At 41.8% G+C, this 20,207-nt stretch overlaps 1 protein-coding gene across 37 annotated transcripts in view; it reads left to right on the top strand.

Annotated features, from left to right (window-relative positions):
- Window positions 1–20,207, top strand: part of mef2cb (myocyte enhancer factor 2cb) — a 65,777-nt gene that overhangs the window by 9,568 nt on the left and 36,002 nt on the right. For 9 of the 37 annotated variants that reach the window (XM_078952220.1, XM_078952232.1, XM_078952248.1 and 6 more), the window contains exon 1: window positions 907–1,374. The exons of 26 other annotated variants lie outside the window; for them this stretch is intronic. The gene's annotated coding sequence lies outside the window, so the exon portion shown is untranslated. Of the gene's footprint in view, window positions 1–906; window positions 1,375–20,207 lie in introns of those variants that run through there. 2 more of the 37 variants (XM_078952240.1, XM_078952244.1) reach the window with 1 other exon arrangement.

The raw sequence follows: 20,207 nt of genomic DNA on the forward strand, positions 1-20,207 counted from the left end.
GGAACATGCCTTCAAGTGACCACTTCCAATAAGAATTCAATGTAAACTCAAATATATGTATATTTATGGCTTCTACGTTCAATACTCTCTAAAAGTACGTTTTTGAGTCAGTTTTTAAAAAAACAAAACGTGCGACCGTCAAAAGCTAAACCAGTTGAACTTTGACAAACCAGGGACTCCGATTTGAGAGTGACGTGAGGGAAGCATCCTTTTCAAAACATGAAAATGCCAACCGTTTTTTTAAAATATATATATCGGAATAAATCTGTGAAAGAAAAATTCTGGAGCAAGATGTGTAATATTTGCACCACGTCCAAATTTCGCACCATGCCTCTTCCAACTGTGAGTACATGCACTTGTATCGGGGAGCAACAGCCCAGGCTGAGAATACCCGTTTAGCGCGTTCTTGAACGCGAATCCTCGCCAGGTGTGCACGCCGCATAATGGCTTCCAATTCTGCTGTTTTCCTGGGCCACCCTTCCAAAGTCTTGTATCCCACAATGCACTAGCTCTGCCTGGATACACCAATTAGGGAAAAACGTTTAAAAAGTTATATTATTAACTCTATTTTCCCCCACTTTTTCAGAGTTTATAAATAATTAAGGAACTCAAATTGTTGTTTTTAACATATTCTCATGAGTTCAATAATTAGCCTACACTTTTACATTTGCTATGTGTGCTCATGTAAACTGCTCTGACTTGAGTCCTCTATTTGGGCTGAAGAGATCAGATTAAAGAAGTGTGTGCCCTCGTTGATTAGAGTTGAGAAAAGTGAGACCCCCTCCTTTTAAGAGTAAAAAAAAAGTGGGATGGATGGGATCGATTATTGCTCCTTTCGCCGGTAGAAGAAGGGCTTTAGGGAAACAATCGGGCGGAATTGTGGGAAGGAACGGAAGCAGCCTCTCCACATCACCGTCGAGCCCCAGACGCACGGCACTTCACTGGCAGCGCCTGCGCCTCCACCTCCACCTCCACGGCAGCCGCTCCACCGAGACCCTCTGCGCTCACCGGCACCTCGCGAACAGAACAGGCGAAGCGTCCTCGCTGCTGTCCGATCAGAGAGGAGGAGGGGGGGAGACCAACGAGGGGGAGGGAGAAAGAAGAGAAGGAGGGAGGGAGAAAGAGAGTAGTTTTCTCTGACATTAGAGAGACTCCTATCACGCACGCACGTTACTTTTTTTTTGTCCTCCCAGCACCGTCTCCTGCTAAGTTGCGCTCCTGGATTCTAAGTGCGCCTCAGCGAACTCATCCGGCAGCGGCTTCGAGCTTTCCTGTCAAACGGCCGGGCCAAAACAGCTGGCGGACCGCTTTTTTTAAGTTTCTTTTTTTTCCCCACTACTATCTTCAGCTGGAGAAGATTTCAGGCTAAAGGAAGTAAGTACACACACTTGCCACTTAAGGAGGTAGAGGGGGATAAAAAGTATTTTGCGTCACATGTTCAATTGTTTTTCAGAAATCCTAACGGTCCCGTTAGATGCGCGCTGCCTCGTCCACAAAGTCGTACAGAAAGTGCGTGCATTGATTTGTTGTGACCTCTGTTGACCGGTGCCGCTCCGTAATGTTACATCAGGTGACATCCAGAATTCATTTATTACCGTTTAGCGTGCTGTTTAAAGGAATGTTGGCGCGGAGTCGACCTTGTGCAGCTTTTCCATGTCCACATGCAGGCGCACAGTCCCAAAGCCACAGAGAGACGGAGTGAGCTGCCTGCACGCGCTCCTCAACATCACACAGCACGTCCCCCCCTTTTTTTTTAGAGCGCTCAGGAAAAGCACCTTCAAAAGTTACACTTGAGGACTTAAAAATGCAGTCCTTCTCCATCCTGGAACAGTCTACTTTATAACTTAGGACAAAACACATTAGGAAGATATTTTGGAAATCACTTAAATAAATGAAATACAAACAAAAAATGAAGCAAAAGTGAGGAAGTTTAAACTTTTTTATAAAAGCTCCTGCGCATAGAAATGCAATACTTTTGAGATGCCTGTCAATGGAGCTTGGCCAGATCCGAATTAGTGTGTTAAAGTGTAATTATAATCCTGTTATTGCACAAATTAAACATACACACATATATGTATATATATGTATATGTATATATATATATATATATATATATATATATATATATATATATATATATATATATATATATTTCAGAAGTTTAATTGACGTCTGCAGCAGTTGCACGCAGAGCGGAGACTCAAAGTGTTTTAGTCTTTTAGAGGAAGCTTGGCTTATTAAGGCTTAACTGGAGTTTATTCTGATTTTTCAGATGAGATTGACTTTTTGTAAATGCGGCATTTTTACAACCAAGCATAAGCCTCATCTGGCATATACCTGAACTTGTTACAGCATAGATTTTTTAAGAACAAAAAACTCGTGGCAACAATACTCAGGCTTCATATTTAGAGAGGAAAATATTTAAATCGCATTTGAAGTCTGCAGACATAAGGGCCACAGTTGAAATTTGCATGTAAAACTGAGAGTTGAGCTGTGAAAGTGTAACATTTCCTCAGCACATTTTCTTTCCATATGAGCCGACAGTGGACCAGAATGAGATAATGGCATTTAATTTATGCTCATTAATATTAACATGAAGGTCTATCTCTATATTCCTGTTCTTTTACACATGAACTGCACCAATTAATCGAACGCCACAATTTAAAAACAAGAGACTTCTTGTGTAAGTCAGCAATGTTTTCTGAAAACTAGAAGAAAGGATTCTATATAAAACGATTTGGAGGTTAGAAAAAGCTTTTTGAAGTAGAGATTTGGATGATTTATTAAAATTCTGGGGGAAAAAATGTTTTATTTTTTCTGCTAAAGTATTTTTTGTTGGGGAGAAACTTGACCAAGGCGCACTGCTCTCATGAGGTCACTCAGTGCTTTCTGCTTGGAATTAACAGAACTCAAAAAGTGTATTTAAATTAAATGCAAAACTAAGATTTTTTAAGTTTTTATTGGAATGAAACTTTTTAAAATATATTTTTTTTACATTTTCCAAATCCCTTGGCACGGCCTTCCTTGTTCTGACCATCGTCAATGAAGTTGTTTTGTGTGGCCTGTCTGGCCTGTTGCTCTCTTGGGATTTAGCGTTAGGTTAATCCGCTCAGAGGAAGGTGAGCGCTCACATGTGGACCCACGATTACACACAGAGGACTCTGTCAGCCAAGCTCTGTAATCTCAGAGACCCCTCACGAACGCACACACACATCCACGCATGCTGAACGCGAACGCACACACCGGTCGGTGGACCAAAGCATGTTCTCACTCTCCCTCTTTCTGTTATCCCCCCCCACCCCACTCCTGACACACACAAACAGTTTTAAACCCCTTGTCCGCATCAACACCCAATCTGCTTTGCGCTGCTTTCGTTTCTCTTATTCTCTCAAGTCCTCTCCCTCTTGACAAATCATTTGGGATTTTGGATGCTGATTCACAAAACCACCAGTGACAACACTCTCTTACCCTTCTCACAGAGAGGGATTAGGAGGTCACGTGTCCCTGTGATTGGCTGGGGCATTGAGCCGATTGTCAGGGCACTTTGCTGTACACCAGGGGCTCAGTAAAGCTTTAGTTAAGTGAGGGGAAGGAACACATTGTGTACTTTGGTGAGAGTTCTACCATGTGTTTTAAATATGTTGAGGCAAAATTAGCTCTGGACAGACTTTATTTAATTTTATATGTCTAATATGCTGCCCCTAAATTTATATTATAAAGCCCATACATTATTTTACTGGTATACAGAGACATAGAGAAAGAAAAATTGAAGTACTGTAAAAAACAAGTTTTCTTTCAAGTTTTAATAATTAAAAAAGGCATAAATAAATAAAATAAGAGGTAAATCATACTAGTGTTCTGCTTCAGAGTGCAGACTGCACAAAAGATGCATTTTAGGATTCCCTGCTTTTTAGAAACCAGATCTATGGAAACATTACTCTTAATGGAGACATCAAATGTATTTATGTTACAGCAAATAGTTTAATAGCCGCTTTTGCTGAGCCTTTAACTTTTTTTTTTTTTCCTTTAATGGTTTCAAATATTTTGGAAGGGGTTTGCAGAGTTTACTCAGTAAAACATTCATTTGCAGATTGCCGGTTGGCAAGATCTGGAGGTAGATATTGAAGAACTGTAATTGGACTTCAAGCCCTTTGGCTCAAATGAACAGGTAATAGACGGGTCAATTGTGGACAATTATATTTAGCTCATAAATGTGTATATGAAATGAGAACTTAAGAAGATTCCTTAACGGTGTAAACATAACTGTTTACCTTAATTTGTAATTTGGAATATTTTTGTTGCTGTATATTAAATTTAAAAAAATAAGGATACAGATATTTCCTTTATTTGTTTTATTTTGTTTGTTTTTGTTTGATTGTTTGTTTTGCTAGCAATTCAATTTATTTTGCCCTATAATTATTCCAGGGTCTCATATCTCCCGGTCAAATCACAAGGTCCTATTTGTGTTGTATGGCCTCTTTGTTTTTCTATCTGCAGATTTTATAATGAAAATGAAAACTTTACCAACCTCTAAATAAATTTGTTTCAAACATCTTCCAGTTTACGTTTGCAAAAATACTGATATAAGTTAAATGGTTTTAGAACTCTATTAGACATTTAGTTACTTATTAAACTTAAATAAAGGTCAAAAACAAAATAATAAAATGCAAAAAAATTAAACAGTAAGTTGCACAGTTTTTGTTTTTTGCATCTTCAATGCATATATTTGAATATGTCCTGTTTTCTGCATAACGATACAAAGAATTCTTCTGTCTCTATCTAGTAATTAGCAGTGACGTTCAGCAACTTTCTCAGTCTGCTGTAAAGGGGGTGTATGGGGTATGTTCACTTGGGTGTTAAAGATCACAGCGGAATATATTAGCCTTTGATGTTTAATTGTATTGTAAAACACATTATAGAATATTTCTGCATAAAATCGACTTCTGGCTGTGCGGTGCTCAGTGTTTGCTGGTTCCCTGCGTGTTTGTCTGTCAGTCGTGCATCTGGGAGGTGTGTGCGAATGCTTGCTCATGTTCAAGTTTCAGGTCTTGTGTTTGTGCGATTGTTCGTGCTCGAATTCTTTTTTTTTTCTTTTTTTTGTCTGGGTTTTGTGAGGCTGTCGCTGATGTGTGTGTATTCAAATAAAGATGCTTGTTGTTTTTCTCTTTCTCCTTTCTTCTCGCACTGAAGAGGGTAGGATTTGATGTCGTGGATGATGGAGCAGTCTGCAAAACAGTGTCAATATGAGGGGCTGGAAAGGCGAAGTGAGAAGACAGATACGCATGAAAAATGAGGTAGAGTGAAAAGTATAGACAGAAATATATACGTGTGGGTTGTGGTTAGTCAGGCAAAGCGACAAACATTTTGGCCTCCGATCAGGTATTCTTTATTAAAGAGTGATGCTTTTGTTATGTCATGCTTAACACGCTGATCTAGATGAACAGGATATCCTGCCTTCTTCATCCTGTTTCCTGTTTCCTGCTTGCCCTGTTGGTCATTATTAGAGCTGCTGCCTGCTGGGTGGTCTGTGCTCAGCACTGCTGACCACACAATCATATCGTCAGCTGCAGCCCACCTAAAGAGACACCCAAAACACCTCACCATGTTTGAGGCCTGCTCTCTCAGATATTTGGGCAGGGTTCCTGGAAGGCTGGAAGGAGCGTGGGAAGCAGAAATCTTGAAATGATAAGACAAAGGGAAACATTTTGGATTAAAGTGGAACTTCTTTGTTTAAACTTTGTCTGTTTTAAAACAGTTGTCTTGGCATCAAATCTAAGACATTTTAAAGCAAAGTCAAGCAGGAGGTTTATAAATCATTGAAAGGAGTGTTTTGTTTGACACTTTAAGTACGTTTTATCATTTTATTTGAGGGGTAAACTCTGCCTGTCCATCTCCTTAACAGCAGTGACAGAAAGCATGCTCCACGTAAAACATTAATGCTGACCTGTAACTCTTAAAGGGGAACTCTAGACAGTAGAGTATTGTCAGACAGAGATATTCCTCTCCTATATCCCCATTTGCCGTTTCTCTTTGGTGAGGGACGCATTTGGAAGAAACCCAATGCCAACAAAGAAGAGGTGAGGAGAGAGTTGAGGGGGGGAAAGTGCAGGAAAAAATGTAAAAATGTCTTCCAGCGGTTGTAATTTATCTTTGTCACAGCTGCAACATAGCCAAGTCATTCTGCAATAGAGTCCAGTGAGACACACAGAGGTAGCTCTGTGCCGTGGCCTCACACAAGCTCACATCCATCTGAAGTCCCTCCTCTCTCGGCTGCCACAATCTGTGCCGCTGCTGCCGCGCGTCACAGTGACACCGAGTATTTTTAGTGGAACGTGTGTGTTTAAACTGAATTTGCAGTAATTTCAGCCAGTCAGGTTTTCCTAGGATGCTGCTTTTGTCAATAAATGGAACACAAAATATGCAGAGACTGAGCACAACAGATCTCAGTCGCTTTATTTGACTTCAGGGGAATTCCACTTTTTTGAAATTGCTGTCAGTGTCGTCCAGAAAAAGATCTGCTCGAGAATCCCCGGCGCAAAGCTCGCCCTTGTCCGCAGGACTCACTCCTTAAACAGATGCTTCACTGCCAAAGTCCACACGACTGCTCTTTTCCACTGTCATCTGTGCCGTTCCCACACCAAAGGCCAGCCTGTCAAAGAATGTGCATCATAGACCTGTTGAGGACGTCTATGGATGTCCAAGAGGGTCGAGAGAACGCTAAGAAATTGAGTAGATGTTGCAGCTAGGAAACAAAACAAGGAAAATATTGCGTTCAAACTCTTTTGCTTAAAAATGAAATAGCAGCAAAGTGAAGCTGGCTGGGACAATGTCCACTGTACTCGTCTGCTCTCTTCATGATTTCCCCCTCTTTTCTTTACCTCCTCTTTTTCATCACTGGCTCTTTCTGCCATGTGATATATGGCTTTTTTCCCCACAGTGGCTCTTTCAAAGTACAGCTCATGATGTCATTAATTTTATTCATACTTTATGGGATGCTTTGTCTCAAATTAAAAAAAGGGGGGACAAAGTGAAAAGAGAGGGAGTAAGTGAAAAAAAGAAAGGCCTGGAGAAACGGGGAGAAGAAGACAGTGAGTGAGGGGAGAAGAGATGGTGTGGCGGAAGGAGATTTTCAGTGCAGTTGCATGTATAATGAATGAGGGGGCACTTTGTTTGAAACTCCAGCCCGTCGCTTCACTTCAAGGTTTAGCTGGGTGGAGTGGGGCCTTGTGATCTCACACCAGCCACTCTCTTTATCCTGCCAATAGATGCTTTCACCTGGCACTGTGGTTCGACCCGATGGAAAAACAAATAACCTTGTGTGTGGGTGAGGTTCACATTCAGACACACTGTGTAGTGACAATAGAGCAAGGTGAAAAGGGTGAGGAGTGGGAGAGAGGAAAGAGGTGAGTTTGTTTTGCAATGCCAAAAAAAAAAATGATACTGAGGAGAATAGTTTCACCTAGCCTATACTCTAAAAATTACCTTTAATATGGGCTTTTGTGTTTTTCTTGAGTCTGCATGGACTTTTTCTCTAGACATCGGTTTTACTTTTTGCTCTTTACAAAGCTGGATTTTATTCTTCTTTGTTCCTGTTTGTGTGCACATTTGAACTTGTGACTAAGGATGTCTTTATTTGCTCTTATCATTATGGATAAAAATGGCCTCCCTCCTATTTTTGGCCCAGTCCCGGACTCATGGTTTTATAAATAGCTAAGGAAGTACGGGGGATACCTGTCGTGGCTCCAGCCTCCCTCCAGCAACGTCCCAGTTCCTCTACGTCACATCCATCCTTCCAAACTGCTGGCCCACTCCAGGCTACGGGTGAGCAGCCCCTTCAGGGCCGAGAAAACAGGATGGGAAGCTTATTAAGCGGGCTAGGAATGCCGCTTCTGGAGTGAAATACTAAAGGGCTGGCAGTAACGCAGGCAAAGCCTTTGGCGCATCTATCACATTAATCTTCACAAAGAGAAACTCTTAAAGAGGAGCGTTACGATGGAAACACAAAAGGAGGTTTTTGAAATTATCTCTCTCAACAACAACAACGGAGGAGGAGGAAAAGAGAGAGAATCACTATCTTTTCCTCCTCCTCCGTTGTTGTTGTTGAGAGAGATTGTTAATTTCCTTTCTGTGTCTCAAGCAAATGCCATGTGAACAGAGCTGCCAGTGCTAACATTCTGCCTGTGCCCCACTTCTTTCTTATATGTTCTGCTTTCTGAATGGATGATTTTAGCTTTAAATCAGTGAAAGAAAAGGAAATTACATGGATTGACATAGCATTTAATAAAAAAGGTGTTAGCAGCGAGAGGAGACCTGACCTATAGCAGTGCAAGCTTTTAATGCTTTAACAGTTATTTGCTTCAAAAAAGGATTATTGGCGGTCAAACTCCTCTTTCTGCTTTAATTACAGGGGCAGGAAAGTGTCTTTCTAGTTGTTCATGTTATCTCTAACAGGGCATCGAACCTCTGAACCAAACTGTCTTACTGTAGAAACCGCATAATAGCCTTTGTAGATGCTTTTTAGTCTATAAGTTAAAAAAAAAGAAAATTTGAGTTTCAGCGCTGCTGCATCTAAGCCTAAGATTTTGTTTGCCGCCTAAATGAGTGACATTTTACATCTTAGCACTTCATAACATGGCCTCCATAATCATATTATGAGTGGACCAGAAAAGAGCGAGTGAGAGTCTTTGAAAAGCATTACTGCCCGTGGTGGACTGTCTCTTCACAGAGTAAATGAAGGGTCCCTCTTCCCCCTCCTCCCTTTCTGTGCACGGGGAATTGTGCCGCATTTTATTAATGTGCTCTTGACAGCTTAATTTGATAAGCTGGCTACATGTTAAGGAAACCTTGGATTGTTCTCCTAGTAAGAACATGCTTTCTTTGCACTCTTTAACGTTATTCAAAATGCTGCCGCACGATCTGTTGATGACCCAGTTCTTAGAGATGGTCGAAAACAAGGAAGAGCAATGCAAAACCCACTGGGAGCTGAAAGGAGAGAAGATAGAGGGGAGAGGAAGAAGGGGAAAGAAGGATATAGTCAAATTGGTTACTGTAAGTAAGAGCAGAACTTGTGGGAAGTTAACTAAAATACATTTCTTCCCTCTAACTCTCTCTTGCATCCCACTTAGTCTTGGTGCACAAAGCGGCCTACCTTCTTGGGCTTTTCCCTCCTCTAGTCTAATAGGACGAGAAATGCTGGTAAAGATACCGGGGATTAGCTTCCACTGCTCTCTGGTTCCCCTTGGTTAAGTACACGTGTAATGAGTTGTTTATTTGGGATAATGCACAGTAGGCGCAGCAGAAGCCCAAAGCTACTCACCTCCCTCTTCCACTGCTTACACACACGCTCACACACAAACAGAATATATGTACATACATAATACCAGCAGAAAATGTACATGTTTCCATTCAGAGTGTGAATTATGACGTGCAGGTATGTGCACATTCTCACACTCCTCCAAACACACGTCCCCATATAGAATCCCGAAGATTCCCACACACAGCTGTAATGCAGGTCACTTGCAAAGGAGAAAAACGGTTAGTTTGTAGTTACAGTGATCAAGTGTGTGTGGGTGAGTGTGTCTGTATGTTCTCAGGCCCACAGTGGGTCATAAGGCCGGGGAATTTTCCTCCGCGTGTAGAAAAGGGGAAGGAATTTATATGAGAAAAAATAATAATAAAGCGAAGAACTAAAAGTAGATCTAGGACTACAATGTGCCCGCTGCTCCGTGTGTTTGTCCGGTGTGCTCATGCATGTGTGCACATCAACTTTGTGTCTATGTGCGTGAAGAAGCTGTTTGCCTTGTGAGGGAGACGTGCTCTACTATCATTTGTGTGCGTGTGTGTGGTGGTGGCGGTGGTGGGGTTTAAAGTAAAGGGGAGGGGAGCAGGCGAGGTTATGTGAACGATGCAGCTGTGCTCGCAGCAGTGGGATTTCAGGGATGGGGTGGGGGGGTGGGGGGTACATGGTCCTTCACTGAACCACCAGCTTGCAAAACAGATGAGAAGAGCAAGCAGCAAGTCTCATGAACCACATTCAACTGTCCCCTCTGTCCACCATTCTCCCTCCCCCTACTCCTTCACTTCTCTGCTCCTTCACTTTAGCCCTTTATTTCCCAAATAGGGAAAATAAATAAATCATGTCCGATACTTCTGATGGCAAGGATAAGAGTGCAGGAAAGGGGAAGAGGAGGAAAAGAGAAACAGTTATGATTTATGCACAGAGCAGACTCTGCTTTCTGCTATTGAAGGGGTTTTTACGTTTACATTTTGCTATTTGATTTAGGTGAAAGTACGTTTTTCCAATGAGAGAAGTCATAATAATGATCTTTAATCACATAATTTACAGGTGTTTTAGAAATACAGAGCCAGTCAGGTTCCTGATGAGGGGAATTCCCCCCACATGGAATTTTTAAAAAAATCCCTCAAATTTGCTCTCATCTCTGCTCCCATGTTTTCCTCTCCCAAAAAACTGAAGCCCACATAGTGAAGGATGGCGACGCATACAAAAATCCAAACTTGCTTGTCAACTCGTGTGATCAGTCGCGCCAGAGAGACAAGGCAGAGGTGGCTGAGAGACGACAGAACACAGAATGGCATCGGTGTGCGATTCTAATGCATTCAGCCTGCCACCGTGTGCAACAACAAGGCAGAATATCACACGACTCACTTCACAAGATGTTCCTACAACAACAACATCAACAACAACAGACATATAAATGCACACACTCGCGCAGACATGCAGTCCTACAGTCTCGTACACGGGCTTGCATACATGCATAAATAAGCACGCAGCATGTTAAAAAACTAACCATGAAGAGCAAGAATTTTAAAGCAAACAAACAAGTCAGAATGTAAGCAACTTGTCTGAGACTTTGTGACAGAAAAATAAATGAAGACTGAAAAAAAAAACTTTTCTTCGAGAAAAGGAGTTAAAAAGTGCATTGAAAAGAAAAATAAAGGAGATTCTACCAGAGGTGTGAGTTACGTCAAGCACAATGGTGAGCGTTTGGCTAAAAATAGAGAATGGTCAAACAGCAGGACTACTTCAGCAGTTGGGGTCGCCTGTGTGCTACACAGCAGCTCTTGCTGCAGCCACATCTAGAGAGTAAAAGGCTCTTTGCCAAAACTTAAACATTTAGAGTAGTAATTTAATATTTGTTTGTCTTTATATTTCTTCCCCATTCTCTTTTCTCAACTCTCTGTTGCATATGGGGTTTAAGTAACGGTATGTCTTATCAGATTACTGGGTCTGAGGTCTCTTTCAAACCTCGCTTTGCCATCTTGATGTTCTGCAGCTGTGCAGACTCTTTAATCACACGCTATCTTTTTTCACTCCCTTCTTCTCGTCCTCCCTCCTCCCCTAACATATGTTAATTGGCTGCTTTCTGTGACAAATTACGAGCGCTCACTTTGATGAGGTCGGGTTGGGATGGTGCTGGGAGTGGAGTACAGTGGAACTGCCAGACCCTCACCAGTCCCCCCTTAACCACTCCAAAAAGGAGCGCGGCACCCAGCCGATGACTAATGAGAGGCTTGGACCAAGTCTGGCCTGGCTCGAGCCTTGGTGGGGCCACTCCCCTAAACAGAGGCTGATCTGTAGGTACCGTATGCTGCCACACGCCCTCCACACTGCATTCAACCTTCTGCCTGATGCAATCTACCACCGGCTCCCCACTGGGAACTGTAGCCCGCTGTGAGACTCAAAGTGCTCTGTTGATGTGTTGAAAAAGATTCATATTTTTAGTGTTCAAGCATAACTTTTCACAACCAAACCCTGATGTTTCAAATGCATATCCCTTTTAATTGATTACTTCATGTTTGAAGACACCTGAATTGAACCTGAAAAAAGGCAAAGGGGTAACATAAATTATAAATGCAGTGTATACAGCTTGTGTCTCAAGTTTACACTGTAAGTGTGTGTCTGTCTTTGTGTGTGTGTGTGTGTCTGTGGTGAGGAGACAGTGCTGGGAAACATTAAACCGGCCTTTCTTAAATAAACACTACCAGTGGCACAATTGCTGTTTAATGGTGCTCAGCGTCAACAGAGAAACAATCCTTACCAATAATCAGCTCAGTCATCTTGCGGTTACCACAGAAAGTTAAAAAAAAAAGGGATAAAAAAATAAAAGACCAACTGACATCATTCTGCTAAATTTTAGATTTGTCTTTTTTAGTTTTGGTAGGGTCAATTTTCTATGGCATTAAGAGCTGGTGTTTCTTTTATTGCTCAGACTCTTCTTCTAGCTCAGCTTCTCATTCTCTCTGTCACAGTCCCCCTCTCCCTGTACTCTGTGATCTAGGTTACTTGGTTTCTTTGCAGAGCACAGGGACCGGAGGAGGGAAAAAAAAGAAGAAAAAGGAAAATCAGAAGGTCGAATCTATGAAGGACATCCTTGTTGAAGTGTGCAACCTTCTACTTATCCACAAATTACCCACACACGATGCATGGACTCAAAGCAGAGCTGTGGCTCTCATTTCAGCTCAGCAAGGCTGCGACCATGACACGTAATCCTATTGGAGTGCCATTACAACAGGGAGTGCTATTGATGCTCCATCAGTTACAGTGTTAGCTTTAGACTGCCATTACCTGAAAAATAAATCTCTTTACATCATACACTCATTACGGTATACAAACTTGGAGATGCTAGTGCGACAAAGAACATCTATATTCAACAACTTCCTCTTAGATCTGCCAGTCTGCATATGCTGACTTGGTTACAAAAAGGGAAAAACAAAAAAGAAAACAAAAAGGGAAATCACTGTGTGCACCTCTTCCCATCAGTGAGCATGCAAAGCAAATAACAGCCAATAAGTGAACCCACATTTCCATAACCACACAGCTGTAAGACACTCACAGGCTGTGTGTGTGCACACATCGGAAACGGTGACAAACCAAAACTAAGGATGGAAAAGGCCAGAGTTAGCCACGTTAGCATTAGCCTGCAGGCCCTAATTGAGGCCAGGAGGGAGCATTTAATAATTGCTGTCACAAGATCAGATTTAATTCTCCTCTCCTCACCGCCACCACTGCTGTAGGGTAGAGTGAAACAAATTGTCATCAGAGATTTCTAAATGAACAAAGCTTTTAATTAGGGTGATTAGAATATTGTGGCAAAGAAAAAGTGTAAAGGATGGGGGAGTGATGAAATCATCACTGGATTGTCTCGACTATGATGTCTGGTGCGGATATGGTGCAGGGTGAAAAGTCGGATCTCAAGACTTGCTGAGAATCTGCGTCTCTTCAGAAGAAAACTGCATTTTCTTATAGATATGACATAATAACTGTTTTGGAGGCTGTGTTTCTAAACTCATGGGGGAAGGACCTCCTTAGAGCAGAAACTCTCCGCAGTGGCTGGTTGCATTGACTCTTATTTTGTCAATGTAAAAAGGGAAGAGTCTGGTTTAAACAATTCCAAGATGTCCCCCGTAGATAGCATTTTTCCAAATGGTATACATAACCTAGATTCATGCAATGCATTTCAAAAATTTTGCAAGGAAACAGAGGTCAAAGTACCCAAGTAAAAGAGATAGTCTCTCCCACATACAGCAGTTTTCCTGAACTCTGACACATTCCGTCGTCTCATGACATTGCCATTGAAACAAAGTTTGCGTAACGTTAACTCAGTGTATTGTTTGGCTCCCATTTTGGCTTCCAACCAAAGGCTGCCTTGCACAACAGTTTTGTGCCAATTAGGTGATCCATCAGGTCAAAGGGGGGCTTGGAGAAACAGCTAGGAGACACTACAAAACATTTTAAAAAGAAAGCTGTAAAAAACAAGTTACTCTTGAGGAAATGAATATATAAATATAACACAAACCATTTCGGTCCAAAAATTGAAATAAAAGAATGGGCTTTTCATGGTTAAAATATTGTTGAACAATTTCTTTAAATGTTTGTTCAACAAAAATGTCAACTCGTCCCCTTTACTTGTGTTTTCTCGCGATATATTTCCTGCTTCAAATTAATTGCATATACGAAGATATTTTTTTGGGCGACAGGGTTGAAGTTTAAGTGCGGCCCATGCAGCAATGAGGTCTTAGCTTCATACTCAAACCTCTGACACAAACACACATACACACTCTTTCTGCCCTTCTCCCCCACTGGAGAACATCGCTAACATCCTGAGACATTGTCATACTCGGCAGAGTACATAATTGGGTGAATATGTCAGTGCTTTGTGTTCTTAGTGACATGACTCCCGGCTGTTCCTGTGGGGGCTGGGTACACTTACTGAAGGGTTCATGCAGCAATCTCAGTGCGATGGCTTATTGCTCATTTGGGTGTTGCTTGTTTAATGATCATAGCTAAGCAGAAAACGACTTATCTTTTCACCTGAGCCTTGTCTTCTGTGAGTGGAACTGTTCATTTGTACGTGTTTGTTAATTTTTCTGTTCCTGTTCCCCCAGTATCAGCAGTCGGGTTCCACCTGGGTCCTACGGCTCACAGGGCAACATTTTCAGTGACTGCCGAGCGACAGGGAGGGTGGGGGTGAGACGCAGAAGTGAAAGAAGCTGTGACAGTGGTGATAAAGTGAAACTTGGTCAAGTTATTTGTGCTGAAAACACCAGATGTGTGCACAGCCGCAATCAGCACCACTTCCAAATTCAACACCATTTTAAAACCTCCAATTTCACTCCACTCCGAAAGGCCGTTTTCACTTTATTCTTTTGTTTTCTTGATCATCTTTTCAGTCTCCGCTTTACACTTGATTTTTATCAGCTGCTTTTTTGTACTCTCTTGCCATGGTAAGAAAAAATCCTCTAAATGGTGATTCACTGTAGCCTTTCCGGGGCCTCTCCAAATCATGGCTCGCATTTGCTTCTCCTTTTTTCTCCTCTTCTCTTTTTTTATGCACAATGTTATTTGTGCAGTTGTGGTCATCTGAGTTTATTTTTTTATTACTCATGGCTTAAAACCACTGTCACAGCAACAAGCTGCTCACATTTGTGAGAACACCCCCTAAACCACTGCAGTTAGCCTCTCCAGTTATTCCTGTTTATTTGACTTTTCCTTATGGCCTTTTGCTCGTCTGCCTCTGGTCTAGCAGCTGCAGCTTTACAGCTCCTGGCCTTCTTTCAAAGAGGGGTTTTTGACAAATTATGCCCAGTCATTTTGTCCTTGGGGAAGTCAGCATTGGCTTATGGAAAGATGGCTCTCACCTGTCTCTAGACTGGCTCTGACGGATGGCTACCTGTCTCTGTTTCTGCTCTGACGGCCCAAGGCCTGTGTTTCCTGGTGCTGAGTGAAGCACACAGCTGACCAAACGAAAGGCAGACGGCCGTTCTCTTCTACCACATCGCTATGTTTACCTGACACTGCCAGTCAGGCAGGCAAAACTCTTCGTCCCATAATTCAGTGCCTAAATCTATAAACATGTATCCCAGTGAAGCATAAAAAAGCAATAATCTCCAAATCAAGCTGTGTTTTTGCAGTGACTGACAGAAAAAGATGTTGGCGGGTTTGTACAATAAAGTTATGCAATTGTAGCAGGTTTTTTTCCACTGAAATCATATGGTTGCTTTATTTTAAACATACTTAAAAAAGATAAAAATAAATGTAATTGTAAAAAATATTTAATTGTAAAAATACTACAAATATTGAACATACAAAACACTTCTTTGCTTCTTCAAATTTATTTATTTCAAAAAGAACACCTACATATTTTATAAAATATAAACTGCAGAATGAATTTGTTCTAAATTTATTTAAACCATTTATATTTCTGTTGAACAAGAAATTATATATTTTCTTCAAGACTCTCAAATGCTCAAAAACAAGAACTATGTTTTAGGATTTAGTTTCCAGAGAACGTAATGCCTCTGTTTTTCTTTGTCATCTGCTGCAGGAGATAAAGGAAAAAGTGTCAGTTTAGTTTTGATTCCTTATTTATGCTATGTGGACCAACTGATTAGTGGAAGGAAACACCTTTAGCACCTTTGATTGTCTTTCTTTTGCTGTCACATCCTTCCCCTGAGCTCTATGTGTATGTTTGTTTGTATGTTTCCTGCCTCCATGTCCTCCAAGACCACAGAGCAGAGCTGCGAGATTTCAGGACAAGAGGAGTAAAAACGCTGCAGATAGAATCAGATCCACGTAAAAATGAAGGAAATTCAAAGTTAAAGTCTGAAGTTAAGAAACTGGGGTTGATGAGGAACTGAGAGCACATCTAGTGGCAGTAGAGTGGCTTTTTATAACAGCATACTTTGTTCCAAAATGTCAATCACATTTATGAGTGCTTGGTTGAAAGTATAAAATGTTTGCCAACCACAGGCTATTGGCTCACTTTTCTCCTCATCAATAGACAGGTGCCTCAGTTTGAGGGCACATAGAGATTTAAAATAGAATATACGTGAAACCGTCTCTGTCTCACTAATGATCCAACTAAACCGTGATCTAATGTAGGGAGACAAGTGAAGACATATCCAACACACACTGAGAAACACACACACACAGAGACTTACTGCAGCCTCGGAAATTTAAGTTGAGCTACAATGCACACAGGGATAAAAAAAGGAATGAACACATTACAAGATGATCCACCACTATCACTCTAATCCCCAGATGAACACGTTGCTAATCTCTTTAGCTGCTAACATGTTAAATTAGCCCTAATATCTGCTAAGATTCAGATCCATGGAGGCCCACCTACGTGTGGGCTACCGCCCAGGTTTAGGTCACTCTTTTTCCCCCAGTGCTCAAAAAAAGATACAGACATTGAAGTGGCATGGGGGTGGTGGGGGCTGAGAGAAGTCGCAGTGATAGCCATTCGTCACCCTGCCTATCTCGTTCTGACAGATGGGGAGTGTGGCGTGCCACATAGAGGAGTCACTGCCTGTAATGACATTAGGGGCACAATGAGACCTGGTACATATTTTTCCTGTTCTATCCTCCTCGGCCATTGACTAGCGCCTTTGCTAGATCCGTCTTTTGCTCCTATTTGTATTTCTCCATCCTTGTTAGAGCTAAAACGCTGATGCTTACCAATAATTCCAAATCAGAAGCAAGCACAGATGTAAACACACCGCGACAACAAAAATCACAAAGAGAAATCCTTTAAATATCCCAGAAAATGAAATCTCCTCCAATATGCAGGAGTGTTATAGCACCATAATGTGGCAAACTTTTTTTTTATCCTCATCTTTTTTAAAGAGAGTAATGTTTTTTCAGTATTCCGTACATGACCTGATCAGTGATGACAAAAATAATGTTTTTAATATGATTTAGTGTTTGAAAATTATGGAATCTGATTCACGTATTTACATTTCATTGACTCCCCCTCATATCCGTCTGCATTTGAGGTCTTTGAAAAAGAACATGACCAAAAGGGGAAAAAGAATTTCCAAGTAATTCCTTTACAAGGAACTAAAATGGCTACACAGTATTTTAGAAATCATCAGATCAAATTATTGTATAGCGTATGGGTTTATTTGTTTTCGTACAAATTGCACAGACACATTCTATTCACAGTATATGCAAACTTTAAATGTCCTACAGATGTACAGTGTATCGAGGTGGGGTTTTCTTAGTAAAACATTGCCAATTCCGTCTTGATAAATCACCTTCCCCAATTTGCTATAACATGTAGAATCTGGGTCTGAGAACAGCAGCATCAGCAGAAGTCTGCACACAGCACATTTACAGGAGAACTGGTTTCGTTCTTAGCATTTTTCCAGCACAATTTTCCGAATGTCTCATCAGTTGGCCGAGCGCAACTTTTGTTCTTAGAACTAGGGCTCAAGACCGTTCTCCTTCATTCACAAACAAAGCTCTTTCAACATGATGAATTAGTCCTGAGCATGGATATAAGTGAAATATCCCCTTTCTTGTACGCTTCTTTGAAAGAAGGCGCCTTCAGTATCTGTCCTCAATGCCACATTTACAAGAACCCTGCAGACAGCTTTTTGAATGTGAAAAAGCACCATGTGCTGTATATTAGTTTTTAGTGACTAAACACTTGGGAGAGAGGCGACCTAGAATCAAGCCTTGTGGTGCTCTGAGTGTGTATGTTCTCATTGTCCTCTCAGCTACACTTCTGAGACACGGAGAGAAAATGCTCATTAGATATATGTGCTGAATCTCTGCTCCCTTTCGATCTCTCCCATCCTCCCCCAGTCTTTCTCTCCCGCTCTCTCCATCCGTCTGCTTAACAGATGGGAGGGTCGTGGGTACAGCTCTTCCCCTCCCCCTGGAGAGGCATGGTGCTTGTTCAGAGGATCCCTCTTTATGCTTCACTCCATTTCCCTTTCCTCATTCAAATTTTTTTTTTAACTTTTTTTTTTCCACCACTCTTTTCCTCTTTCAGTGTCACCTCTTTAGCTTAAAACTCAAAGATGAAATACAAGCAGGAGAGCAAGTGTTTTTCTTCCATCCATCTCTGACCCAAGCAACTGTCCATGCCAACCTCCTCATTGTTTTTAGCTAGCCCATGTTATTGCAGTATTCTTTTACATTTATTTGATTGAAAAGCTTTCAAAAGTGCCTTGTTTTTGTACAGATATTGGAGGTTTTTCTTTTTCTCTTCCTGCTTTCCTGAAACTCAGGTATCTGATCTGCACAACAGTCAAATCAAGAGTGCAGAGGTGTGACGCTTGACCAAGTTCAGTTAGAACTTCTTGTTTGATTCCTGTTGTTCCCTCTGGTTTTCCATCTTGGTGCCGTGAGGCTAAATTGGATTTTTTGATCTGTTAAGTTAAATGATGCTCCATCCACCACAAGGCAAGGAAAGGGAAAGGTGCCCAATGAGGAGGTGGGCACTCACTTCTTAACCAGGAGCTGGCTCTCATATGGGACGGGGGCGGGTGTGAGGAAAGGCGGGGGGTTGGTGACAAAAGAAAGGGGGGGGCATGTCTATGTGTGTAGGAGGAGGCAGAGGAAACAGGGATGAAAAGGGATGGGGGAGCTGAGTGTGCTTGGGAGGGCACACCACGGGGCTAAGTGGCAGCAAAACCTCACCTCAGGCAGTGTTGGCTGGAGCTGAGAGCCAGAATCAGGGATTAAATGTTCAGGACACAAGCTTAATCTTAGTGTTAACGTTACGTAAGGCCTAAGGTGTTGCCCTAGCGGGTGCTGACATTGAGAGCTTCAGCCCTGCTTAGTGAGCTGCGGGTGGACTCAGAAGGAGGTGGAGGCCAGGAGGCAGGGATCATGGAGGTAACGCCTCCTTCTTTGGAGCGCTGCCCGGGCCGGGTAATGTTAAGTACAAAGACTGGGAGGGGATGATGCTGTCAGCTTGTGATTGAGGTGCGCTGGCTTGATTGATATCCTTGTCTGCCTGTCTTGTGCCAAGCGCCTTAGTGTTGGCTTGTAATCCCAGTTTGTCTGACAACATCCTTATTTCTTTTTTTTTGTTCTAGAGGGCAGCTCTTTGTTTTTCTTTCTAAGGATGGGTGTGTTTACACAGAGCAATGCTAAAATGTTTTGGATTGCCTCGTCAGAGCTACCACAGAGTTATTTTAGATCTTATTATCACTGGTGAAGTCTGGTTGCTGTCCCAGCTGCCAAACGATGCATTTGTGTTCGCATCCCAGTTCTTCCATAAGTGGGTGTATTCCAAACCATCATCTCAGGAAGTGTTTTTGTCTTCCATTTCACCATTATTTTAAGTATTGTCCTGCATTGTTTTCAGCTTTCATGTGATGGAAGTTTTTGGACAGGCACTTTTTTTTTTTTGGAAAGAAAAAAAACCCACAATAATTGATGTGTTGTTGGCCCTCCTTAGAAAATATAATAATGTGGCTACAAATGGACTATTTCATAATTGTGGCACAGCAAAGAATCACACTTTGAAAGATCTGCAGTCATGTGCTGTTGCCACAAGCTCTGTCACTAAGAGCAACAGTATCCCTAGATGTCTCTATTACAAGCTTTCATTATCAATGTCCTACTATCTAGCGCAAAAAGGTCAAGTGCATTGCAATGTGCTGCACTCACCTCAGGGGTTTAGCTCTTTCTTATGCTTCCTCATGCATGTTACCCAATAAATACATGGATTCAGGTTAGGGGAGGGAAAAAATGGGGGTGAGGAAGTGCATTATAATGTGCAGGTATGTGTGGAGAAGGAGAGAATACGAGAGAGTGAGGAAAAGAGCAAGGGTGTTTGAGAAAAGAGACAGAGAGTGATGGAGAGGGAGACTGAGACTGACATGTCTTTTGGTGAAGCGGTGTCGTCTTCCACATCAATGTCTGATGCTTGTGCTGCCAGGTGCCG

Source organism: Oryzias latipes, chromosome 9 (genome assembly GCF_053564925.1).
Source record: "Oryzias latipes strain Hd-rR chromosome 9, Olatipes_Hd-rR_3.1".
NCBI classification, from domain to species: Eukaryota; Metazoa; Chordata; class Actinopteri; order Beloniformes; family Adrianichthyidae; genus Oryzias; species Oryzias latipes.